We start from the raw sequence: 26523 nt of genomic DNA on the forward strand, positions 1-26523 counted from the left end.
TTGAGCCTACCCTTTAACTGATGCTGATTACCTGCCTGTAAAAAAGGTGTAGATGTTTGCTTAGCCTGTGTATCTCACTTTCAGCTTGTACTAAAGTTGTAAAATTCTTTAAAATCTCACACTAAGCTCTTTTCAGAGCAAAATTGAGGAGAGGTTAGTAGTCTATTCTTTAGGTAAACACTTGCGGATATATGCAGTCTCAGCTCACTAACCTTTTGAAGGAGAATGGTTGAAATGTGTGTATGCATACATGTTGATCAGTGGAAGACTGCTGTGCTCTAATCAGTCAATTACAGACCTGCACATGAGGCCCTGAGCTCACACTGGCAACTTCTGAGAATGATTATTTATTTATTTTATTATTTTTTCTGCTTTTCTCTAGCATGCTGCTGAACTCATCTTCATCCCTCATCTGAGTTAGCTGGTGCTTTTCTCTGTCATATCCCTGCCACTTCCTGAGGTCCTTCCCAGTCTCTCATGTTTAACAGTATATTTTTAACCAGTTCAAGTATGTTGCTCATGCTCCAAACATAGCACTCTATCTCAAATTATATTATATACAACTGAAGGTAAGAGCACTTTGATTTATTCTTTACAGTAAGTATGTATTTGCAAGCTACACTGATGAAATGCCCTTTTGAGATCGTGGAAAAATAGTAACTTTCATACTGAGTGCTGCCTTTGCTAATATAAATACAAATACTCATGCCCTTCAGCAAGTACACTTTTTGAATTGTTTTGTTACCTAAATGTGTGAAAAGTTTCTTTCAAAACTCCTCTTGGAGAAGGGGGAGGTGGGTGGAGCCATGTAGGACAGTTGTTTCACTTAATGCACATCTAAAGGCTTTTTAGATACCAAGCTGACGCCTTCATTTTACATTGTTTCTTATATCTAGTTCTGGCTTTAAAGTAATTAGCGTAGCTGAGGTTATGGCAAATGCTGTATGTAATGCAAAACACAGCGTATAAAAATAACAGCGATCCCTTGTCTGAGTTGTTGAAATACCGAATTCAGGTGTGGAGTTCCTCCATGCTGAAATCGGCATGGGGAACAGTGGCACAACAGTCTTTCAACAAAACTGTTGAAAATGGGTTGCAATAAATGAACTTGGGCATGTGGTGACAGGGAGAGGGATACAGCCATGATGGGAGGCAATCTATTCCTCTGCCGTTTGACAGAGAGCGAGTGTTACCTCCGCTGGTGCCAGTTTGGGGTGCTGCCACCACTCGGATCTGTCTCCTCTGTCCCTTCCCCTCTGACACGGTGTAGTGATGCAGCTTGCTGAGCTGGGTGAAAGGACAGTCTCAATTTTCTGCCCATTTGGTCTGTGCCTTAATGAGGCAATCCTCTTTCCCATGGCTGAATATGGAAATACTCACCATTTTATGTGGCACGGCTTGACTGCCTGGCTGAATTTCTTCTCTCCCTGTCAGAAAAATGTTGGTGGAAGCAGAGTTACGGTCAACGCAAAGTGCTGTGCATCATGAACAATTAAAAGCATGTTACATCAGAGCCACAAATCCTTGCTGTGAAAGAGTCCATGACAGGTTGCAACAGTCATGCCTCTTCTGCCGTAGTAACTAATTAGATCTACCTCCCTTTTTCTTTCTCTCTCTCTTACCATGATTGGATGGGGATTCTCTGAAAGTCGGAGATGATGCTGCACAGTGCCTCACTTTCCTCTCCTAATCGATATCACTCTCTAGTAAGACGGCTTCACACCTAATGAGGACACCTCACTACAAGTCTCATTAACCCTCTCTCTGCCTTGGGTGCCTATTAGCATTCTCCTCCTGTATCTTTGCTTTTTGAAATATAGAAGTGAGGGAGGCATTTCAGGGAAGGGAAGGTGGTGTAGAAATGCTGTACTGAGCTTTTTCAGAATGATCCTGACTTGGGGGTGGGGGGGGATAACAGATGTCATATCTCATTGCATCTTTCAAAACAGAAGAGTTGTCAGTGCCCTGATTTAGCTTAAAGCAAAGAAAATTACCTGAGCTACAGAAGTGTGCTGCTGACACAAGCTGCCCTCAGAATAGACTAGCATGGGCTGGATTAATGAAAATAATGTTATTCTTGGAGAACTTGCAATACAGCCACTGACCTGAAAAATAAAACTAGGCAAGAGAGAGAACATGTGCAGGATGGATGGGTGGAGGTGGAAAATAAGCGACTTTATGTAGCTCGAGAGGAGAACAACTGTCTCAAGCATAATGTCTTACAGGGGGAAGATAGGGCATAACCGGAAGCTCTTGATCACTGGGGAGGCTGGATGTCAGTATTCCCTCATTTGAAGCATATCAGTTTCTGCCATGTCATGCCTGTCTTTACTAATGGCATCTTTACCAAGATATTGTGCAGTGATCATGGATCATTCAGGGCCTCATACATTATGTGTCTGACTCTGCTCAGTGGTGGGTTGGGATGCTAAGTGATACTGCAAATTTTTAAGCCCCTGAACTTGACAGGCTGCAGAAAGTTTCATCTGTTTTCTGTGGCCATTAAGGGCATTAGCCATTGTGTACTGTGTACGTCTCTTGGTCTTCTACCAAGGGCTCTCTGCATTAGCCAAATCAATTTTCCATATTGTTTGGCAAAAAAATCAAGGTGAGACTCTGCCAAATCTGCATGGGATAAGTATTCAGCTGGGAGGATGAAAAGAAAAATCCCTGTCGAAGTAGAGTTGAAAAGGTAAAAACTTCCCTGCATCAGACTACATGAGGTCTAGTCTTCCTGTTTAATATTAACCAATTTTTTTCACACTGGCTGAGATGTATGGTTTCTTGTATTACTGCTATAGCTGTTGGGGGTGTGTGCTGTAGCTTGTCTAGCGGGTGCAGAGACAGAACGGTCCAATGTAAAGTCTCCTGAATGGAGAATTTTGAGGAAGTGGTTCTGTTCCCAGATGTGGTGCAGATTTATTGTGTGACTTTACCCAAGTTACAAAGTCTTTATAAGTCTGTAAAATGGGCATAGTAATACTTAACAAAATCTCTTTGGAGGTAAACAGCAACTATATATTATATTAGTAAGAGGAGAAAAATGGGAGCTACTGAGTGCTATTAGGGCAGTGGTTACGGGATCATTTTTTAGCTCTGTAGCTATCCTTAATTGTTGCACAAGTTTTCCTTGATCAGCTTCTACCTTTTTGGATTATGTCACTTCTTTATTCATTTATTTATAGTCATTTCTTTTATGCTCATCACCATTAATTAAATAGCAACTATCTGTGGCCAAGAATCAATTTATCCAGCAGCAATTTATCCCGACTAAAGCAGAAAAAAAATTAGGAGTGGAAGTTGTATTTTTAAGCACCAGATGATTTAGTTTCAGAGGTCTTGATCAAGTTAAATGGAGGATCAAATTAAGTGCCAACTGGTGACAAAATTGCATTGAAGACACTGTACTTGCAACAACTAGTTTTCCCTGTGCAAATACTTATGAGGTGAAAATGGGTAGTTATTCACAGCTGTAGCAGCTGTGTCCCATTTTTGCCTCTCTTTCTTTCATCCATCTCTCAGTCACTTTAGAGAAAACATTGCTTCTCCAGGAGACTTATCAGACTGTTTGTGTTCCCTGTGCAACAGTTCAGTCTCCCTCCAAGAAATGCCGTATAAGCATTGCAGTCACTCTGATTACTTACCATGAAGCAGGAACTTAAAGAAGCACACCAGAATCTCTGTGAATAGGAGCAGGAGGTAGGCAACTGGCATGGTACAAAACAAAAACAATTCGACAGAAGCACTGTGTAGTTCTTCCTATTAAATACTGCAGGCATCTCTTGTTCACATTCTTAATATACATGGTTTTAAAGCAATGCTTTTTTTTTTTTTTTTTTTTTTTTTTTTTTTTTAAACCAAATGGCTCAATGTTCTTCATTCAATGTAATTGATTTAAGTATTGCATGGAGCTCTATGCCTTTGCTAAAACAGGGGGGAAGAGGGAATAGGCAGGAGAAAATGAAGTGTGGGCTCATAATGTGAGAAATATTAAAACCAAAGCTGCAAATGGAGCATAAAACATTTAGCTGAGAAATGCATTAATGTTCACAATGTTATTTTTCTGTTCTAGTCACACATGAGGCACCCCAGGCCAAACTCCATCCTCAATACACTTCCATCCCCTTTACGTGGTCATATGGGGTCAGGCACAGCTAGTAACTAACAGCTAGTAGGGTGGAGTCTAATCGATAAGATAAGTCATGCCAGCCTCCTGAACCAGCCAGTTTAGACAAGGTGAGCTGGTGCTATGTGAACCTTAACTGAAGAAAAGGACCATAGTCAAGAAACGCTTCTCTGTGGGTGTAGTCATAGAGTTATATTTCCGAAGATGTGAGGACAGCAAGAGCTCCCTTTTGGTCTCCGATGCCTTCTCACTTGTCTGTGCAAGTAAGCCAACGGGGCTAATGTTTTCTATCCCCAGAGGCATCCTATGTGCTTTGAGCTGCTGCTTACTCAGGGAAGAGTGAATGTCCTGTGAAACGACTAGGTTGGAAATTCCTTTGCAGTGTGGGTATGTCCCTTGCTTTTAACTGTCTCTTAGAAAGTGAAACATGACAGATTAATCTAGGAGGGCAAAACAGATGTGCTGTTTCTACAGAGAGACTTAAAGTGAGCCAGCCTTGGTCAGAGAGTGTAAGTAGAGCTGATGCTGGCCTAAGATGAACCTGGAGGTTTGCTGATGTGAGGAGGCCAGTGGGGTGTCTCTGGGGGACCTGCAGTCAAGACCTGGGCTTGACATGGTCAGAGACTATAAGGTTAGTTCATTCAGGGATCATGAATTCTTCTTCCCCATCGTTCCCAGTCCCTCGGCTGGCCTGGCTCATGCACAGAGCTCTCGAATCGAGCAGTCGGTGGTGTAAGGCTGTCCACGTGCAGTCAAGGAAGCCTCAGCTAGGAGCCACTCTTTCTTTCTGAGCATAATGCCTGCGCTGTTTGCAACCTACACATCGTGTTTAACGAGTGCTCTGCTGAGAAGAATGTTAGGATAAATAGAGAGCAAGGCTGAATCATTGAGGATTTGCAGCTGATGGTGTATTGATTTAAGGAAAAGAGTGTTGAATTTATTGTAAGAGATGACAGCATAAAAGCAGGATGGGAGATGAATGTTAGCAAAACTAATGGGATGTGTAATGGCTTAGGAAAGGAAACGGCGAGAAGAGAGTGGTGATAATCCTTCAGGTACAGGGTATCTTGGTTATGTTCTCCCTCAGCTTACTCTGATAGTTAATCATAGTTTGGGATGTTCTTGACCTATTTATGAAGAGTCTTATAGTAACTGGTCATGAAAACTGTAAAATATAAAAGGGATTATATCAAAAAATGATGCCATGTTTGCTGTTGCATCTTTCTGGATTTTGGACTCCAGTCCAGCTATTGATGGAATATGTTCTGCAGCCAGCTGATTTACTTAATGTAAAGCTTCTCCTTTACTGAATTGTCCTAATATATTGCTTAGATCTGTAGTATAAATTATAATGCATAGAGCTAATTGCCACAGTGTGCTGCAAAGGCCTAATTTCTCAAGGGCTAACAACAAGGAGATAACACCTTTCACCTGTGGACATCTGCTGTTTTGTGGTAGCTTTCAGTGGTCTAGGTAATACAGAATTGAAAACATTTCAGCCCTTTTCCTAGGGGGGAGATCAAACGCTCAGGGTTGGGTTTTTTTTGTTTGTTTTTTTGTTTGTTTTATCTCCCTCACCAAAACAGACTGTAGCCACAAATGAACAGTTAAATTTCACTCTTGTGCTGAGTCACTCCTTTGCCAACTAAATGAGTACGGTCACTGTCTCTAGGCACCTTAAATGGCCAAAGGGTTAGATCCTAGCACAGGCAAATTTTTTCCCCACATTTTTTAGATTTTTGGCAATGCGTCTGAAATGCTGGCAATAGCCAGCCTATGGTTTTTCAAATTGCCCACTCTCAGCAGACATCCTGATTTAAGATGGCCAGCTGTTCATCATTACTCATGGCCCTCATTAAAGCCCAAATCTGCTGGACTCATCATTACACTCAAATTATGGAGTGCAATGTAAATCAGAGTTAAAGCAAATGCTTGTACTTTTGTGAAAGGTCTTGGATTTTAATCTAGGGCTTTTTAAAGTTATTTTTACAGCTTAAACAATATGCTGTAGTTGGATGTCTTATGATGTGTTATGATTTATATAAAAGTAGGCAGTTTTATGATTTTACTGGAGAAGATTAGATCAAATTAATTCTTACTTTACAGACATTATTTTTAACATAGTTTTTCAGTTACAGTGACTAGAGAGATACTAGCAAAATTACTGTGTATTATATTGCCTGTATTACAATTGGTTATAGAGATTATAGTAACAGGTAGATCACTACAGGTTTAACATATTGAATAATATATCTGTGTTAGTACTTATAGTATGGAAATGCTATTATTATGCATGTAGTGTAGAAGTAAAGCTAAAGATTATAATGATTTGGCATGCAGTTACCAAAAGACTTGTCTTGCTAAAGTTGTAGTAGTGAGGCAGGTAGTCAACTACATCTTAGTGCTCTCGTGCTCTCAGGAGTATTTTAGTTAATGTTGGACGGCACAGAAGTGTGTTTGAAAGAGTTGCTCACTTTACTGTTTCAAAGCAGCAATACCAGGATGGTACAAATGTAAAGGGATGCTGCTAGATGAAATCTGGCCTGAATTTTCTGCCTGGGCATTGTGAAGTGTTACAAAAACTTTTATTAGAAGTGTTTATTTGACTAGTATGTTGCATACAATACTTAAGAATCAGAATAGGCCCCCCAAAACACAGGTTGCAGTACTGTACTCCCTCAGCTGTCGCCACACTAGATGGAGCACAATGCTGCTCTGAAGCCCGAGGCAGCTGTGGTCCCAGCATGCAGGTGGGAAGGAAACATGCCTCAGTCCCTGTGGCCTCCTCCTGTGCTGGACTGGTGGCAGCAGCTGCAAAAGCAATGCAGCTAGGGAATTTCTAAATCCTTTAGAAAATGGCAGCAGGCCAGATAAATACACCCCCTCCCCCCATTTATGCATGTGCTGCTTTGAAGTAGTCTGAATACCTGGGGGCTGCCTACCAAAATCCAGACGGTAACCTGGCTCCAGGAAATGATCCAGCTATGGGGAACTGACTACATCAATTAATCTAACTGTTTAGTTACCTTCATTGTTCCTTAAACGCATCCCTGGTTTCTCGTTTGAATGCATCTAGACAAAGCTTCAGGATGCTGGATTTAATCATTTCTTTGCTAAATTGAAGTACCTTCTTTTATCAAATTTCTTTTCTATGTGTAGGTTGGTATATGCTCAAATCACATTTTAGTTTCTTCTTTAATAGCCAAATATATTGAGCTCCTCTGGTTGTTCATTATAAAGCAGATTTTTCTGGTCCTTTAGTTGTTCTTTAGGCTATTCTTTAAACACTCTCCTATTTTTCCATTTCCTTTTTGCTAAATAGGTGCCTGAGCTCGATGCTTCTATAGCATTTGTCACACCAGAACATAAGACTTGGCTCTTTCCTTTGTATTTCAGTGTTGACTGACTTAAGTGACCTATTTTGCAGCAAGCTTCAGGGGAGGATTTCCTAGGATAACAAACTCTCTTGGACAGTAGCAAAGGGCACTGGATGACTAACCTGGAGATAGAGGTCATGTGTGGTGATGTAGAAGTACCTTGTAGAAGTACCTGGCCCAGAAACCTGTGCCCTTAGAAGATGCATAATCTTATGCTTAGGGAAAAAATGCTGTGACAAAACTTCCCAACTGGTTTGAGATTGGTGTCTGTTCTCCCTTATCTTTTGTGTGTGTGATCTGTAAGTTTATCCGCTGTAATAGGGGATGCTTCTCCCTTTGCCTGACTCGTTGATTAAACATCCTGCAATAGCTTAGGTCCCAGAACACGTGTCCGGAAATCTTGCTGTTCAGCAATAGCTCCACATTTAAAACAATATTTTAAGAACTATCGCTCGGGGAGGTTTGAATCCCTGTGAGGCATGCCATGCTAACTTTGCGTAATTGTAATTCTTTAATTAAGGTCAAATCTACTACTTTATAGAAACCTTTAATATTAACATGTTTATCCTCTTATTAACAAAAGGCACATTTAAAAGCAAGGTGTAGTTTTCACAAACCTACATTTGTTGTCTTTGATTACATTGCATTCCTTTTATGCCTAACTGCGGCATAAATTAGCTGTTCCATTATCTTATTCGGATTGATGCCAGCCTACTTATCCCTGGTGCTAAACCAGTCAGCACATTTGCCTCTGTAAAATATTGGCCCATTGCTATTTTTTTTTGTTGTTCTGCTGAACTTCTTTAAGATTCCAGAAGTTGTTAAAAATCTATTTCAATGGTTCAGGGAGCTTCTTGTCCAGTTCTTATGATGTGGTTGCAAGTGTTTTTATTTTGTTTTGGTTTTGTTTGTTTTTTCTGAGCATCTTATTTTTAAAATGTTAAATTGGTATTTACATTTCAATAGTAACTAAAGATAATGCAGAAATATTTTGTTGTTTTTAAAGGATGCAAATTCATTCCACTTTTCCTTCATGAAATTCAGGAGAGAAATATTTAATACCTCTGCCCTTTTTGTATTATCATATATAACTTGGCTGGTAATATGTATGTACTGTTACTAGGATCCATTTATGTTCTTGCTGTGCTTAAAAAACCTTCGAGTGTTATCACAGAGTTACTTTTATGCCTATTGATTCCTTTGTCAAATTTCTAGTCTTTTTACCTCTTTAATTCATATTCACTGCTATAATGCTGTCATCTATGCTCCATGTGTGTATTTATTTAATTACAGATTTTTTTCCTCTCTTTAAATAAGAATTTTCTTAGCCCCTATAGCTTTCATCCATAACAGATGAATTGTGATTTTTTTTTTTTGTGGGTATCTCCTACTTGTTTTAAATGGCTCTTAACTATAATCTGCGTTTCCTCCCCCCTTCTCTAAGCTAAGTATACGCTTGTTTTTTAGCTTGGGAAATTGGTGTATTTACATCCATTATAGATAGATTGATGCTTTAACTTGTGTGCCACAGGATAATGACATCTGACAGCCTATATCTAAGCAATGGCTATTTTTTTTGTTTGTTTGTTTCAGGAAAACTTCATCTGCCCAGGTGCTGGAACAGAATGATTATGTGGGGTGGTCATTCCCACAGACCAGATATGAGATCTTTTTGAGTTAAGAATTGTTACGTAAACAAGTATAAACTGCAGAATATTTTAGTACTAATTTTCTCTAGTATTTGGAATTAAGTTCAGCCCGTTTTTCTCTTTGTAGCAGATAATTGTTCCTCAGGAAATGGCTATCTTATACTCCAACATGAAGTGGTAGTCCGCAGCAGACACCATCTAGTGTCTTAAATGGTGAATATTAATCTGTAAAATTATTTTATTTTAGAACATTAATCTGTAAATTTTGGGAGCTCTTGCTTCAGACATGTCACATGTTTGGGGAGAAGCAATGCTCCCCATTTTTTTTTATCCCATTGAATCTTAGTGATCACCTTTGAATAATGACTTTTTAAAAACATTCTAGTTTTCAGTCACAGATTCTAAACACTGACTAGTCTGATTCTACATCTGTGAGTAACTCTACTTCCTGTTAATAGGTCCTCCACTGGTACTTTAGCCATAGTATCCTCATTTTCAGGGCATGCCATCATTCTGGGAAATTTCTGAAACGCCATCCTCCCGAGAGGTTGCCTGAGGTGCACATTATTGTCTCTGTATTTCTTGACTAGGACATAGAAATATGGGCCCAGAGAGAAAACAAAATTAATCCCAAAGGCAAAAACTCCACTGATATAGTGGGGTGGGTGGATTTATCAGCTCTCAGTATGCTTTTAGTGTTTGTCCTTGCATGTTTTCTGTGTGCGAACAGTAAGGGGAAATCCAGGAGATTATATTTGTTCAAGTAGATGCTGATTCAGAGCAGGATTTAAGCATGCGCCTCATTCTCAGGATGCAAGCAGGTTCATTCCTATTCAAAAAGCTTTTATGCTTCTACTTAAAGATAGGCACATGCTCAAGTGGGTCACTGAAATAGAAATGTAATTATTTTCCATGCGTTGACTTAAATGCTTTGCTTAGATTCGCACTTGTCATGTCTTTGGTAATCTATTCCTGGTTCCCAAACATAAGCCCCTGTGTCCTTTTCAATAAAGGGTTTAATATTGAGTGTTATGATACACATACATATATTTCTCAATTTGCAATGATGAACTTCAATGACAGCTGGACAGCTGAGGGGGCAAGCTGTAAGATATGGTTAAAAATGCCCCACCTCTCCATATTTCTACCTTCTTAATCGAGTATAATATCAAAAGTTCTAAATGAGACCAGATGGATTTACGATATTGTTGCTATAAAATAGCTTTCTTAACACGTTAAAATTTTTGCCTTTCGAAAATACTGTTTGTTTGCCTATTTTTCTTTTTTCTAGTGGAGTTGAATGCAGTGTTTGTGTGGTCGTCTTCAGCTGAATTATTCTGGGAAAAAGGAACTGTACTTACACAGTAGGGAGCTCTAGTTTAACTGCTAAGGCTTGTATGCAACAGGGCACACTTCTGTTCATTCCCATGGCAGAAAAAAAATCACAAATGGGACACTCAAAGCCACCCAAGGCGATGTGAGTGTGGAAATCCTATTAATCCCTTTTTTAGAAGGATTTCAAAGATGCTACCCTTACTGTTTTGGGGAAAACCTTTTGTGAGAATTAATGGAAATGAAGTTTTGCAGTGAAGAAAATAAAAATATTTGTGCTTTTTCTGATGTGCTGTTATATGAGGAGTAGTGTAATTGAAAAGAAAATATGTGGGAATATCTCTTGGGGAGCTGGAGTGGGGGGCATGGGGATATAACTCTTTTGATTGATAGAGGTGCACCAAAAGTTCAAGTCTCCTAGAGACCAATAGAAATGAAAAGAAGTAAAAGCACCTTTTCTGGTGAGGCATCTAGCCAGTACCTCAGGAGGCTATTACTGGGATCTCTAATTTCTAATCTCTTATGCTTAATGCACTTTAACACTTTAGAATATTGCATGCAGTGCGAAGTGAATCGAGTTAATCAAGCAAATGGCATTGCACAATGAAAATGCGCTTGCCTGGCAGGCAGGAATTTCACCAGGCTTGAGGTACAAAGTCTGGTCTTGTGAAGTCTGCGACTGGAATTGGCTGAATGCTTTGGTGGATGGGCTCCCTTCTGAGAGGCTTCTCTACCCCACCAAAATGGCTCAGATTGATTGGATTCTGGATTCAGTACTTGTAGATTTTTCCATGCAAACATGCTGGTCATCAAAAGTCAACCCATCAGCAAAAATTCCCTGGGCTGCATTAAGGAAAAGGTTCTGCTGTCAAAAAATTATATAGAAGTTGTAGCTTATATATAAAGCTAATGTTTCTTTAACATAGAAAAGGGAGGAGAAGACAGAGTGCTTTTGTTCTACATGAGTCTTAAAAGCAAGAAAAATGTCAATTTCTTAAGAGACATATATTCCCCCTAGGGCAATTTCAGTGCTGAAGTTCATATGATGTATTTGAGAGTTAGTATGTTGGGGTTTTTTAAGGCAATATTATGTAGGTAGATTTAGAGTCTTTTCAGAGTTTAGCACTTTGCACAAACAAAATATCTGGACCCTGAGAGCTTTATTATATATATATATGTGTGTGTGTGTGTGTGTGTATACACATATATATATATATACACACACACATATATATATATACATATATATATTTTTTTTTACAGCAGCATGTAATACGTATTAGGTGCATAACTCCCATTATTGTTAGTAAGTGCTTATGTGTCTAATCCCCTGTGCTCTGCATATACTCCAGCTTCTTTACATTTTAAAACAATACGTTTGCTTATTCTTTATCCACATGTTCTGCTCTGTGCCCATTTAATTACTGTGCGTGTCTGGGATTTTTCATAGCCAAAAGTGTTCCTAACACCCTCACAAGTGAAGGATAGCACACTCATAAACTCTACTTTGACTTTAGGTGAGCCTGCACCCAGGCACATCTAATGTATTGTATTCTCCACCACTATTTGGTATGAGTGTGTACCCTGAAATGAGACATATGTCTGTATCAGGTTGCTTTCCAAAGTCATTTGTATTTTGTTGACTTTCTGCTAATTTCTGCATCTGTCCTTGTAATGTGTGGGCTTGTCTGAATACATATCCAGAAAATCTCAGTCACTGTATTAACACCACCACTTTGCACAGGCTGCTTATATGGCAAAAGCATCTAAAGTTGAGGAAATCTCAGCCATGGGACCGCCATGGGGGAAGGGAGAGGACAACAGCAAATCCACAAAGTACTGCTGAGGTTCAGGGAGGGGTTGTGCCTTGCTTTTGCCTGACCCAGCACTGACCCTGATTTAAACCCAGCAAAGAAGGGTGAGCAGGGCAATGAGGCTGTTACAGATGTCAGTGGCACTACTGACTATACTCTAATGCTATTTGCTATGTATAAGTGACTGCAGGGACTAGGAAGGCTCCAAACTTGATATTTTATGGACTGTATCTGATTTACCTGGTCATCTTGATTAGCAACAACATTAAAGTGATATTCCTTCTAAGATAGTAAGCCTATATACTTGGTTTCTGCCTCAAAGTGCTCCCTTAATTCCCTGCAAAATTTATCAGCTCAGTTTTTCAATGACTGTTTAATTTTCTTGGTGTGTACAAGGGATCCTCCAGGAAGAATCCATCCTTTTGGGACAGAAACCTCTTCTAGCTATGGGGAGGGATTACGGCATCACCCCTGATGTCCCAGTGTCTCCCCTTTCTCAGTAAGAGGAAGAGAGAGGAGAAATAGCTAGAAGCAAAAATGATTTTATCAACCAATCCTGTCCCCCACACACCCTCAAACTCTATCGTCCTGGATTTGTCGAAGTATTTGCTCACCTAGGGAACTGGGGTTGAGCCACCTGCCATCAGAGGGGAATGAAAGCCTTAAATTGCTGGAGGGGAAAAAAGGTTAATTTCAGCCACTTGATTGCAAACACCCCAGTTCTTCCAGCCATGCTGTTCCTGACCTGTATATTTGTCAGTCTACTTGTGAATGGGTAGTGATGTTTTATAAGACGGTTTTGTAAGAGTGGAAAGGAGGTGAAGGGCAGAGAGGCAAAGAGGACCTCTAATTTTTTCACGGGGAAGTTGCTGGGTTGCTGAGAGGAAGGTCTCTTCTGATCCTGGTTACTTGCCCAGCAGGTTAGAGGTTGCACATGCTCCTTCTGCCTTTATGCTCATGCCTTAGCATCCCACCAGCCGTGCAGGGCTGAAGTGGAGAAAAATCTCCTTTCCTGTCTTTCTCCAGGCCACAGTGAGGCAGCGAAAGAAAGATGAGTATTTCTTCTGCCCAGACATCAGGCTTTTTTGACATTCAGCTTGAAATTCTGGTTTCTCCAACTAGGGGGCAAAATCTACTCTTGTTTACACCAGTGCAAGAGTACACATAGCAAAACTGGAGTCCTTAATGCAGCAGTCAGGTGTTTTGCTCCATATGACAACAGGAGAGGTTTGGACCTAGATTTTTTTTTTTTTTTTAAGGCCTATTTCTGCTAGCCAAGCCCTCTCTCCACTTCAACCAGCAGGGAAAAGAAGAGCTTGAATCTGTTGAGGAAAAGAGTAATCTTTAGTATATCTTATAATCAGGTAACGAGAGACCCACAAATTTTCACTGAATTCAGTTATAGCAAAATTGTAATTTGGCCATGGACATTAAAAATAATTCCTCAAGCATAAATGACTAGAAAACAGCATGTGTTACACAGTGCCTTCCCTTTTACTCCACGTAATAAAATTGTAGCTCTTTCTGTCTGTGTAGAGCTTCTCTCCTGAGATCTCTGATGTGCAGCAAGATTGAAGAGAAGGCATTCGACCATTTCCTTGTGAAATGTCATCGTTGCAGCAGGTTCCAACTCAAATCAGATTAGTAGAACGGAGAGATAATCAGTGTGTGCATCGTTATTTCACAGTCACCTGTCTGAGACTTAAAATACTGTGTAGATTATAAATTAGTTGGGAAGGTGGGGGAAGCATCTACCCATGCCAAGTCTAGACTTCTGCAGTCCTGCTAACACAGCATTTTGCAAATTACACAGTGCAGGACACAAGGCTGGATGGGCCATAAACTTTAAAGGCCCTCAGTGGGATATGTTTGTTTTAGACTCTTAATTATGGCAAATTTTTTCCTGACGATACAATGAGTTTAGAAATACAGATAGTTATCTGTGCTTGGTGTTCTGGATGGGAACACACTGGGTAGATATCTAAAATGAGACCTAGTTGGATGTTGGCACTGGAAAACAACAGATAGTGTAGGCATCAGAGATGATCCAAATGAGAATTGATGTTTCCCAGCTAAGCGCTGGCTAACAGGCAGGGTTAGGGCAATAAACATTCACAAATATCTGGAGGGCGTCCACACCAACCAGAAACAGAAGTGTTATTTGGGGTGGTCCAAAGTATATAACGAAATGAAATTTGGCAAAGGAAAGCGTAAGCTGAATATTGCAGTGGATAGCGGGGCAAAAATTCCTGAAACAGCAAAATTCTCTTAAAGACACTAGCATCAATGTTTTCACTTTGTATTGATGTAGCTGGCTGCTGGGCTATCTAGTCCATCAGAAAGAACCTTTGCTCAAGTTCTGGCTTCATTAAATCTAGCTAATTTAATGTAAAGTAAAGTTTTCATTAACATCATTGAAAGTTTCCGAACATTTACGTGCTTGGTTTACTCTATTACCCTCTCTCAGATACAGTTCTTGTAGTTGGGGAATATATTCTCAACTTTTATGCAAGATAGCATCGAGGGGAAACATTTGCTTGTTTTGACAAGATACAGGGGTTAAATCATGGATTTGGAAGCTCTCACACTGTCTCTATTTTTGGTGGGCCTATAGTAATAAACAGGTGAGTAATCACATTTTCTGTGATTGCTAAGCTGTGAATGGGAGGCTGCGGCCAGCCTGTTGCTGGTCGCTCTGGACCTCACACAGTCTAGCATGTCTTGAAGAGACTTTTTTGTTATAGTGCTAAGCCTGTGTGTCCCCCCCCTCTCCAATTCATAGCCTCTTCCCCAGGTCCCCTGCTTGCGCTGTGGTGCTGGGCTCAGAGAAAATGCTCCCTGCCTCAATAGTCCTGTGCTCCAGAAAGTTCACTGCATGTACATGATAAATATCTATGTATATATACTTCAACATATCTACCAAAACCTGGGCTGCGGGTTACTTGCTTGTTTTTCATGTTTTGCTGAAGTCCTGTGACTCCTGCTTTGGGTCTGTGCCGCCGGGTTGGTGCTGGATGCTCCACTGCTGAGGAGGGTATAAGCCTTTCTGTACCACTTGCTTGAGGGCTAGCCTCTTGACAAGCACAGGTACTGGATGAGACACCCAAAGAACCAACCACATGCATCTCAGCAGCTTGAGGTCAAGGGTTCATCTATAAACTAAGCTGCAACACTTTTTTTTCTTTTTCTTTTTCTTTTTTTCTTTTTTTTCCCTGTGAATGGAGGTATGTGCAACCAGCTCGGATGGTATCCCAAATCCTCTGGAAAAAGTAGGTCATTCTGACTGGTTTGAAAAGGCAAGCAGAAGCTGGAAAAGTATAAAGTGCTGAGCCTGAGTTCAGTCTGGAACAAAGGAAGGGAAAAGCTGAAGTGGGCTATCTTTAATAAAGAAATAAATGTAGAAATATAAATTTTGTAAGGTGACATACAGAGCTGGAGAGTGGATGTAAAAGAAATTTCTTCTGTTTTGGAAGTGAGAGCAGCATGAAACAGATGCAGGAGAGTTGGTCTTGTCAGGCAAAAACAGACTTATCAAAATGAATTTATGAAATCTGACTACTATTGCTAAGAGTGGGAGACACTGTAAGACAATTGACTTAGTATCATGCAGCAAATTATGTAAGACCAGAGAAGCACCTTCTGTGCTAAGTGGTTTGCACGCTCGTAAACTGACAGATTTCAAAATTGCCATCAACTGGGGGCCATCACTGAGTGGAGGCATTTTGAGTGAGGCTGTGCATGTTCCGGTACTCAGTCTAACCCTGTTCTGCATTTTCACTGGTAATCTGGAAGTGAATGTGTAACTGTTCCTGAATTGAGGAGCCAGCAAAACGCACGTGGGTAGTGAGAGACAAAAGATTTGGGTTTATCAGAAAGTTGGCTTGGGAGTTGCCAACTTGGCAAGGCAGTGCATAAAAACGGAGAAAAAGAATGGGACTAGAAAGTATTTAACCTGGTGGCAAAATAGGCAAAAGTAGTACTGATGGTTGAAAGTTTAAAAGCCAACAAATATAAAATGGAAAATGAGTGCACACATAAAAGTGCTAGTGAGAGGGACTGATCACTGGAACAAATTACCAGAAGAGAAAGTTCTGGTTTTCCATCTTCATATTTACAGCAGAACTGTCTGGAAGATGTATTTTGTCCAAAGACTGTTTATTAGTCTTTGAGGTACCTGGATGGACTGTGTTTTTTTGGTAGATACAAATGCTTTAACATCTTTGAAACTATAAACGTGAAACTATAAACCATTGCCATTAGTGGATAAGTCTCTGCTACCTGCTTTGTGCTGCTTTGTAGCAGAGGAGGTAATTATGCTTATGGGTAAAATTCCAGCAATTTAATTTAATTTAATGCCTGCAACAGGCAGGAATAACCCTTAATACAGAGTATGCTTTCCAATGCTTCAGTGTCTGCTCTAGTATATGCAGTTGTAAGAGCTGGTTTCATGTTTACAGTTCCCAGGATCCAGGAGTTTCTAACTTTGAGAACTTTGCTGTGTCTTGGGGAGGTCTGAAGAATATTTTTTGCAGAATATTCTCAACTTTCAGCAGCAAGAAATGGAGCAGTAATGATATGGTATTAATGTGATAGACTCTTACTCAATTTTCTTCTTCCTTCTGTTAGCACTGTAGATAAACCAGCTAGCTTTAAGGCAATGTAGTTTAATTATAATGGTGCACCAAAAACTTGTTGAATAGGTCACAAAACACTTCCTTAGAAGGAAAATTAACTGTTCACATCACAGTAAGGAGATAAGATGTCCTCTTCTACAGAAACTTATGTATTTTGGAGAGAGTATAATATATAGGACATATTTGGTATGAAATATTATATCCCCCAAAAAACCAACTGTCTGCCTCCCTCCATCTATTCTTAGGATATGCTTGTATTTGAAAAATAATTCGGCTTACAACATTGTGTTTTTTGTTAAGTACAATAGTTGTTTCTGAATACCTCCAAAGGAAGACAAGCCAGTAGGGCCTCTGGAAAACTCTCTCAACTATTGTTAGATAAAATAGGGTGTTTATTTTGTGTGCTCAGAAGACTATAAAAAATGATCTGACTTTTGAGATTCAGAAAATATGAAATTTCAGTGCTGATTTGTGATTCCTGAACTTGCCAATTAGTGTTCATACAGCCTTAAAAAAATTTAGTAGTACATAGAAGCACATGCACTCTCTCCCTGCCATCATAAAGGCTTTGACAGAAGTAAGTGAACCATACTGAAAGTATACCATGGAAGCATCTGGTCGGTGGTTTCAGCTGAATGCCCTTCATTTCATTGTCTGCTTGCTTGTGTGTGATGAATTTTGTGGACTGGCTCAGGTTGTTCACACTGCCTTGCAGGCAAAGGATGTTACCCTCAGTGTAGCATTCAATGTCCTTCACAACAGATTGACTTCCCTTGAGAAACACAAACACCATTCAAGCAGAGATGATACAAAGGAAAGCACATTCGCATGGTTTTGTGAATCAAAAGAAATTGCCCCATTTCCAGTAGAAATGAGCATTGCAAATACAAAATTGCCATAAAGGGACCCAGTCAAGAAAAAGATGTTCTGGGGTTATGTGCACTTCTCAGGCAGCTGAAAGGAAGCTGGCTGGAAATCTTTTTGTAATCCTTGCAAGAATGAAAGTGTAACTAAATTTCTTTTCTGTCTAATTAGCACATTATCTTTTGTATCTGAATGTTAAGAGAACAAAACAAAAATAACTTCAATGAATGAGAGGGAAAAAAAATCCTGAGTATAAGACTGGGACCTATACAAAAACTCAAATGTGAACAGCACTACATGTTCGATCTTTTTGTGTGTATGATCAGTTCTCCAATTATATTGAATGAAAACTCTCTGAAACCCTTGCTATTCTAAGCATGTTTGTGTTTGAGTCTTCTGTGAAGAATGGGATCAAGAGCGAATGTGAATCCAAAAGAAATGGAAACACCATTACGACCCCATAGGAAATGGATTCCAGAACAGGTCTCTGAGGGACTGTCTGGACTTCTGTCTCTGTTCCTAATGTTTAATAAGGGCAAATATATGTGTCTTGGCAAAGGGAGCTGTCTAGCCCTTCTGTTTCGCTAAAATAATAGAGATAATGAAAAATTTTGAGGGCAGTGGAGAAGGCTGTTGGAAAGCTGTCATTAATCTTTGGCAGAGTGATTTGTATCGTCAGTGGGCCGTTTCTTAAGGTATCCCAGTTGCTACATGGAGAAGAGAAAACCAGTGTGGAATGTGGTAGCTTTGAATAAAAGATGAGTTTGTGTATGCAAGCGGATTCAGCGAAATGATTTGATGGGAGAAGTCTGTGATTTTGACAGGGAGGTGTAAGCTCTTAAACAATTGAAGTAAAGAAGCTATAAGCTAATATTTCTGTGTGTGTGTGTGTTAGTTAACCAAGGATGTCTTGTCTGTTCAGTTCATGATGTGTACAAAACTTATATTCAAGGAAGAATTTATATTCTTTACATTCCATTGTCTTTTATAACACAAAATGATCCCCTTCCCTCAAAAAAGTATTAATAATCTTTATTGTGCATATGTGTGTTAGAAGAAAACCAGTCCTTTGACCATCTAAAAAAACAGTGTTGAGAATTAAACAGTGTCTGTATGTTGCAGTGCATTTTATCTCAGTGTTAGGACTGGGACACTGGCCCTTCCCAGGTAGCTGAGGGGCCAAGAAGACTGTCATACAGAAGACTGGGTATGGAGGACCTGAAAGATCAGAAGGGAGAAGACAATTGAAGGGAGCTGATGATCCAAGACGGGGCCCTCATGCAAGCTGCACTTTTGTTTGGGAAATTCTTTTTGGTACTCATGCAAAACAAGACAAATTACTGAATATAAGACTGGGACCTATACAAAAAACTCAAATGTGAACAGCACTACATGTTCAATCTTTTTGTGTGTATGGTCAGTTCTCAGAATTTCTAGTAGAAATGGTACAACCTGCTGTACTGACTAGCCAGGTTATCTATCTGGCAGATGCAGAACTTGCAGGTTGAAGTACCTGGCCATTTATAACCCATGTGCTTGTTACACTCTGGAAGTAGGATGTTCAGGCTGGTATTTGCTGTATTGACATTTTCAATAGTTGTGGTATCTGGGAAAGCTTAGATTTCATTGAATCAGCATCTGCAAAAGAAAATTGGCACTGGAGAATTTTGAACTAGCAGTAACTATTTGTTCCACTGAGTCAGACAGCTCTGATGTGGGATGCAAGTGGGTATCCATCAGTATTTGAAGAACATTGCAGATGCTATCATTCAGTAATTTTCCTAGTGGCTTCCAGTACACATCAAATAGGATCGAATCAAAGGATGGAGCATGATACAAAAAAGTGACTAAAAGGGCTATTTATTATTATTATTATTTTGTCTTGCAGTTTCTTTCCTGCTAAGTAGTGGAGGCAAGAAGAAAGGTATTCCTTGTTGAACCCAAGAAAGAAGGTAAGAATAGTTGGTTGGACAAGTTGGTGCTTGAGGTGGCTAGAAAGTGGTATTTTATAGGCAAGTCTGTGACAAGTGAGGACTGACCTTGACCATACACATGGGCGTGTATGTGAAAATATATCTACTTTTCATCTCTAGTTTAATGTAGAGATCTCTGTGAGGAACACACAGTGTCAAGAATATATCTAGATCCTTCCCTCACCTTGTAAAATTACATTTCTTTTCATGGTGCCAGCAAGCTGTACATCTTCCTCTTTCATGTGAATTCCCAGTTTTGCAAGCTGAGGTATGTACCTTTTGGCTGATATATGAAATCTTGGTCCAAGTTTTGGACTAAATTCTCCTTGAAAGACTCTTTGGGTTTGGGTGATCAGTTATCCTTCCCCTCCTTTCTGCAAATGTTTCCATGTATTTCCAGGAAGCAGAGAAAGATGAAATGATAAAGCTTTCATATTTCTTTTAGCTGGAAATATGGGGAACAATACAAAGAGAACTGCTCATCTGAGGGTGTTGCCTAAGTCTGCAGCCTCAGAGACGTGAATCAGCTTTCAAAATATGTTTATATATATAAGAAAGATTCCTGAATTTTCTATTCTAGAGCCTTTCATGAAAAGAAGTGCACAAAAAAAAAAAAAAAAAAAAAAAAAAAAAGAGGCAAAATGTGTTTATTTATTTTATTGAGTAAGCATACACACATTAGGAGACAAATTTTTTTGTAGTCTTCTAAATGTAGGTAGGAATGATGACCGATAGATGAAATATCTATCCTTGGTGTACTTTAAAACTACAGAAAAACCATGCTATGCAAACTTTAGTCAAGTATAATCATAAAAGCTCTTAACAATAAAGACATTCTAAAGTTCAATTTTACTTTAAGTGGAATAAAATGGCCATTTTCATATATTTCATGACTTCTCCTCCTTATTTGAAGTCCCAGTAAACTTAATTGTGAAAGCTGTTTCTGAGCCTACTTCTGCAGAGGGAAGAGAAGCAGGAGTACAAATATTCAGATAAGATTTATATGTGGTATAAAAATTCATATAATTTTTGCTGTGGAATGAAAGCCATTTTTAATCTACAGAGAATAAGAATGTTAGAAACATGCTTTAAAAATGGAGATAGATCAATATTTTTAGTTCCATCTGTAAAACAGTTTAGAAAGAAATTGGTCATAGTTAAAAGTCTGTGCACTGAAAGCAGAGATTTTTTTTCACTGTTATAGATGGAAAGGTGCCTTCAGGGTAAGGTTTAGAATGGGACCTTTACTGCAGTCTTTCTAATGAAAGTGTTTTCAAGCACTTCTGTAATAAAATTGGAAAGATATTTTCATAGTTAAAATGACTATTTTCATTATTCTATTTCAGGCCTTAATATCAGATATTTCAACTATATCTCCAACACATAAATATTTGAATACACAGAGACCTTTGTCTTAAACTTTGATTTCAGCTCTTACAATTTGATAGGCTATCTTTTTGTTCTTGAGTCTTTGTGGCAGGTGAAGAGTTACCCTCAGCAGAGGAAGATCAACTTAGGGAACAGCTTAGGCAAGTGATCTGTGGTTCAGGTTCTTAGGTTTTTACTGCTTTTCTCTTTTTCGTCCTCCCAATTTTCAAGCAACACCAAGAAGGCCTCCCTTTGCTGGTAGTGTTTCCTTGTCTGGCTGCCAGCTAGGGCATGAAGTGCGCCCTGGTACATGTGCTGTGCTGGGCTCCTCAGGCCTCAACATCTTTTTGATAACAGGCAAATTGCTGGTAACAAGTGGGTCCTGCAGTCTTTAATCTTTATGCACTTAAGCAATCACTACTGCTTATACATGAGGATTTAAGCATGAAGGTTTTTTCTTTTATTTTTCTTTTTTTTTAATATATATATATAGAATTGAACCCAGATGGCATGCAAATGACTAACTGTAGCTCTAGTTTTGCAAAAACTTCAGAATGCTTCGGTAAACTTACACATGACAGTAACGCTTTGTTCAGTATGGTCATTTATCTGCACAACCGTCTGTAGGGTGATCTTGCACACTGAAAGTCTTCAGCACAGAACTTGAATGCTGGCCTAGACAGAACACATCACAAATTTGGTTACTTAGTTAAAAATGTTAATGAACACTGCATAAGTAACTGATGGTAATAAACGTTTCTTCTACTTGAAAATAGATACAATGGGTTTCCTAAAGACTGATTTAAAAGATGGGTACAGAATACAAATCCTGCAGTCATTATCTATTGGCTACATGCTGTCTTTTAGAAAAATTATTGCATATGACCTTTATCTCTCATAGTTTTATCTTACATATACAAATGCTTACATTTATGTCTTAAAGAAATACGGAACGCATAATGATGGTGACATGGACTAAAACTGTAAGCATCCTCAGAAGTAATTAAAAAAAGATGGAACAAATTTTCTAAACTTGAGGAGGGCAGGAGAGGACTGACAGACTCAGACTGCTGGCTTTCTAGCAGAGGAGAAATGTTTAGCAGATCTATTTCCTGAAAAATAAAGCTCCTCTACGCTAGAGGGGTATTCCTGCCATTGCTGTCCTGGAAAGATGTTACTGGTATTATGTGACTGCAGAAGACAAAAGATACCCTTAGTTTATGGTCAGGAGTTTCAATAGTCTATTATTAATCTGTTTGTTTATGTGTGATGCTTGTAGTTGTCTTTCTCTTGTTTATGCATACCTGAATGTAGTGGAAGCAAATATCAAGGGAAGCTGATGAAAATACCCCTTCTAGCAGTCACTTGGAAAATCCTTTGACTTAACGCTATTCTGTTTCTGTCTGTGTAATGTTGCCAGGGTACAGAACAAATGTCATACCACTGCATTACTAGTAGTTTATATTTCTGACAATGTTCATATTTTCATAATTTTCTCACCTTCATCTTTCTGAGGATTACAAAGAATAAAAGAAAATTTATAATTGGTGCTGTCTCTATTAGCATATTTGCACAGTATGCTGCATAGTCATCATCTTAATATGCTGCCCATACTGTGTTCTGTACATCAGTGCTTTGACTTAAAAATGACTACTGTGGTCTTTTAAACTTTAGATAAGAGGGAGCATAATGACTGAAGAATGCCTCTGTGATCTTTTCTCTTAGCTGTCCCTGCTCTCTTCTGCAGTAGGCAAGTTTAAATTTCTTGAATTGGAAGATAACCACATTTTTGCTGTAGTAGCCCCTTAAAGACTTTGCTGTTTTGAAGAGTCATTTCAGACTATCTTTTCCTAAATATTTCACTTTTAAAAAACACTTTGTTCTGTCCAACATTTGAGTCCTCTTAGCTCTAATACTAACCTAAGCTCTTATATTAACATTCCTCTGTTCTTCTTTCTCCCCTTACAAAACTCTGTGTTCCTTAGGATATCTGATATATTCAAACAGATCCATTTGAATTGAAAATTCAAATTGATTGAATGGATTCAGAAGACACCTCCATTTCAATTAGGGAGTCCTATTTTATGGGCAAATTTGTTACAGGAGGAAACTCTTCTGATTCATGAGAGTAACTGAATTTGCCTGAGCAATCTCACTTTTCACAGCTGATTAGCTTGTGTGTGCTAACAGGAAATTTCTTTTCCTCCTAGCTGCTTTGGATTAATGTTAGAGAGCATTTTGTAAGAAAATCTTAGTGTAATAATCTGTCTATAGTTTAGAGTCTCAAATGATGTGATGTGTTATGAACCATATTGGCTCTACTACAAGCATTTCTTGATTTATTGTGACAATGGTTTATGCTTCGTGGACTGAAACAATAGCTAACTTTTTGGTTAGTATTCATCTCACTTGACATGAGACAGCATGCTTTGATGTATGTCGGTGTCCATATTGCAAATTAAGCTAATGGTGGAAAAGTTGTGGTTCTCTTTTTTTTATACATAAAAGAAAAAGCTTTTAGACTATTTTGGTCAGTAGGCAGTCTTATTTGTTGCGTGTTGCAGAGAGAAACAAGATTTTAGACTTGAAAGTGTTGAAAAAAAGCAGGGTGTTGCAGACACTAGCGGATGTGCCCCTGGCAGGGCATACAGCAGCTTGTGCCCCACCTGCCGCATGGGCAGGACCCAACCTGGATGTGAACTGTGCCCTGGGTAGGGGGGAAGCCTCCACAGGGCTGCAATTTGCTGGCATGTGTTATTTTTATTACTGAGAAGAGAAATACTTAGCCTTAATTCCTCTTCCCCAGGCAATTCTACCTTGACGTGTTGGGAATTTTTGGTTTATTTGATTTCTTCTATTATTATTATTATTTTTATAGCAAATGATACACGTACTAATGGTTGCAGTTCCTCTACCTGTTCAGTGCACCCCAGTCTGCCTCCACAAATGATAGGCCATTAACAAGATGGAGAATCAGTAAAGGTTTTGACCGCTGTATTCTGGCTTGTATTTTTTTGTAGCTGTGGATCACCATTCTTTTTTTTTTTTTTTTTTTTTTAAAGAGAAGTGTCATGGGAATCATTTAAAAATAAAATTTTGATTCAGGATTGCAGCCAAGGAGACCACCCTATAGATAGCTGTAACTCAAAACTCTTGCAGCATATCTCTAACATGCTGCCAGAACTCTCTGAGAAATTGGCCCAGCAATGTTTTTAGTCATATTTCTTATACAGTTTACACCTAATGCATTCCACAAGCCCTAAAACAAACATAAAAGAGAATGGAATGTGTTGCAACTAAATAAATGTTTTCCTCCATTACTGTCTAAAGTTCATAGTTTGCTGTATCTGATTACTGACTTAGACAAAAAAAGATAAAGCAGCACTTTAGCTGTGCTTCTTGGAAAAAAAGCCAGTGGAAATAAACTGCTAATTTGAGAAAGAAAGATGAAAAATACTTACAGCTGCTGAAATTGTCTGAGTTTTTCTCTTAAATGGGAAGATTTTCAAGTCTGCCCTTTCTAATTCCGGCTATAACGAATGGCTTCACTGTAGCACAAGTCATCTGTGGTACTTTGGTGATAAGTGCGGTGTCTGTGTGATACACGATCTTTGTCAGCTTTGTGCCTTTTCTCTTTGCTCTCAAAAGTCATTTTGGGCCGTGAATGTTGACACTGTCACCAGCAGATCTTTATTTGTGATTGGACTGAAATCAGAGGAAACTGTACTTTTGGAATTGTGTTCTTTCTACTCGCAGTACACCTAGCTCATTTTCTTTTGGTAAATATTACGGGAGAAGTTTCATGTCCGAAGTCTCTTAATTGCTGTTGGAGAGCTTCAGGCAACAGAATCTCATTTTGCAGTGGTAGGAAATGGTGTTGTATGAAGTTCTTCTAAGCTTTGTATGTTGCAGCAGTTACAAAGTAAGACTGAAATTGTCTCTTTCCTAGCTAGATCCCAGTAAAATTCAGCTCTAAGACTGATACTCTATATGATCTCTGTCTTTAATAAATAAATAAATAAATAAAGCGACAAGAAAGAGAAAGAGGTCTCTCTCTCTCTCTCTCTCTCTCTCTCTTTTCTGTGTTGGCATCATGCATGGCCATTCTTGTTAAATCTTGTTTCAACAACTGGGGAACTGGATTAATATGGTATATTTCTTTTCTTTTTCCTCCAAAATATATCATTTGTGACTAAGAAATGATGTGTTTTCATTCAGACACAGTACAGCTGAAATACAAGCCAGTAAGATACACAACACTTACTCAAGCCTGTAACACCACTGGATCCATCATGCTAAATTTCCTCCTGCATGTGGTCTTCTCCACCAAATGACAATCTCAGAAAGCCATAGAATTCTGGCATGAGTAATGTATGCTTGGTGACTATTCCCTTATTTATACATTTAATAAACAATATTAAAAAAAAGTCAAGCTTATACATTAAACATTGTATTTTCATTACAGTATTAAACAAGGAGATAAAATTATATTTTCATTACTGAATAAAACAAGGACATATAAAATTAAGGTTGGCTGGAATTAGTGTGGGTGATAAAATATTATTTAGCATTGGGGGATCAGATTAGCTCTCATAACAAGTTCATTTGCTGATCTTTTTTGTGGAGAACAACTGTTTTAAAAAGTACCTTCCTTTGTAGGAAGAGGAGTGATGGCCTGTAAAAGGAACTGATATTTGCATGGGTAAGTGGTTTGAGTGTCCCTTTTTGGGAGGATTTGTATATATTGGCTAGAAACTATAAAACATACATTCAACGTCATCTCCTCTTCTATAAGTGTTTCTTTTTCTTTGTGTATTTGAATGTAGTCAGTAGTTGGTTTGACATTTTAATGGGCTATTTTGTCTAGACTAGGAGAATAATTTTTCTACTTGTTTGATGAAGTTCCTCATCTCTCTGTGTGTTATCAGTGCATTTTGTTAAGGTTGTTGAACTGATTTTCATATTGCACATGGAACAGGAGCTTTTTAGTTCTGTGGTGATGTTCTTGGCTAAAACTAAAAACTCCTAATGTGCTGCTGCTTATCATGTCACTTAGCATCACTTCCAATGTGACAGAAGTGTATGGTCCCTGAAGGGCCTTCCCACAGCTCATTAATACCCGCTGAAAAGCTTTTAAAAATATTAATGAGAATTGATTTCTTCAATAAAAAGAATGATAAAGATTAAATGTGGACCCTCAGATAAACGCCATGAACAAGCAGCAGTATCAAGGATGAACCTCCATGAAGTATCACCTTTGACTGTGAATGTTAAGTAGCAGGGCTTTGAGCTAACCATGCACTTCATCTTAGATGAAAACCAGTGCTTGGAGGCTGACTCTAACAAACATGTAGACAAGCAGAGCGCAGGGCTAGCTCTTACATTT

General features: G+C 38.9%; 1 long non-coding RNA gene across 1 annotated transcript in view; it reads left to right on the forward strand.

The window, feature by feature from the left end:
* Positions 1-26523, forward strand: part of LOC134139279 (uncharacterized) — a 178205-nt gene that overhangs the window by 24491 nt on the left and 127191 nt on the right. The window contains exon 2 of the long non-coding RNA XR_009958101.1: positions 19685-19748. This is a non-coding gene — a long non-coding RNA (uncharacterized LOC134139279). The remainder of the gene's footprint in view (positions 1-19684; positions 19749-26523) is intronic.

The sequence above is a fragment of the Rhea pennata genome, chromosome 3 (genome assembly GCF_028389875.1).
Source record: "Rhea pennata isolate bPtePen1 chromosome 3, bPtePen1.pri, whole genome shotgun sequence".
In the NCBI taxonomy this organism is placed as follows: domain Eukaryota; kingdom Metazoa; phylum Chordata; class Aves; order Rheiformes; family Rheidae; genus Rhea; species Rhea pennata.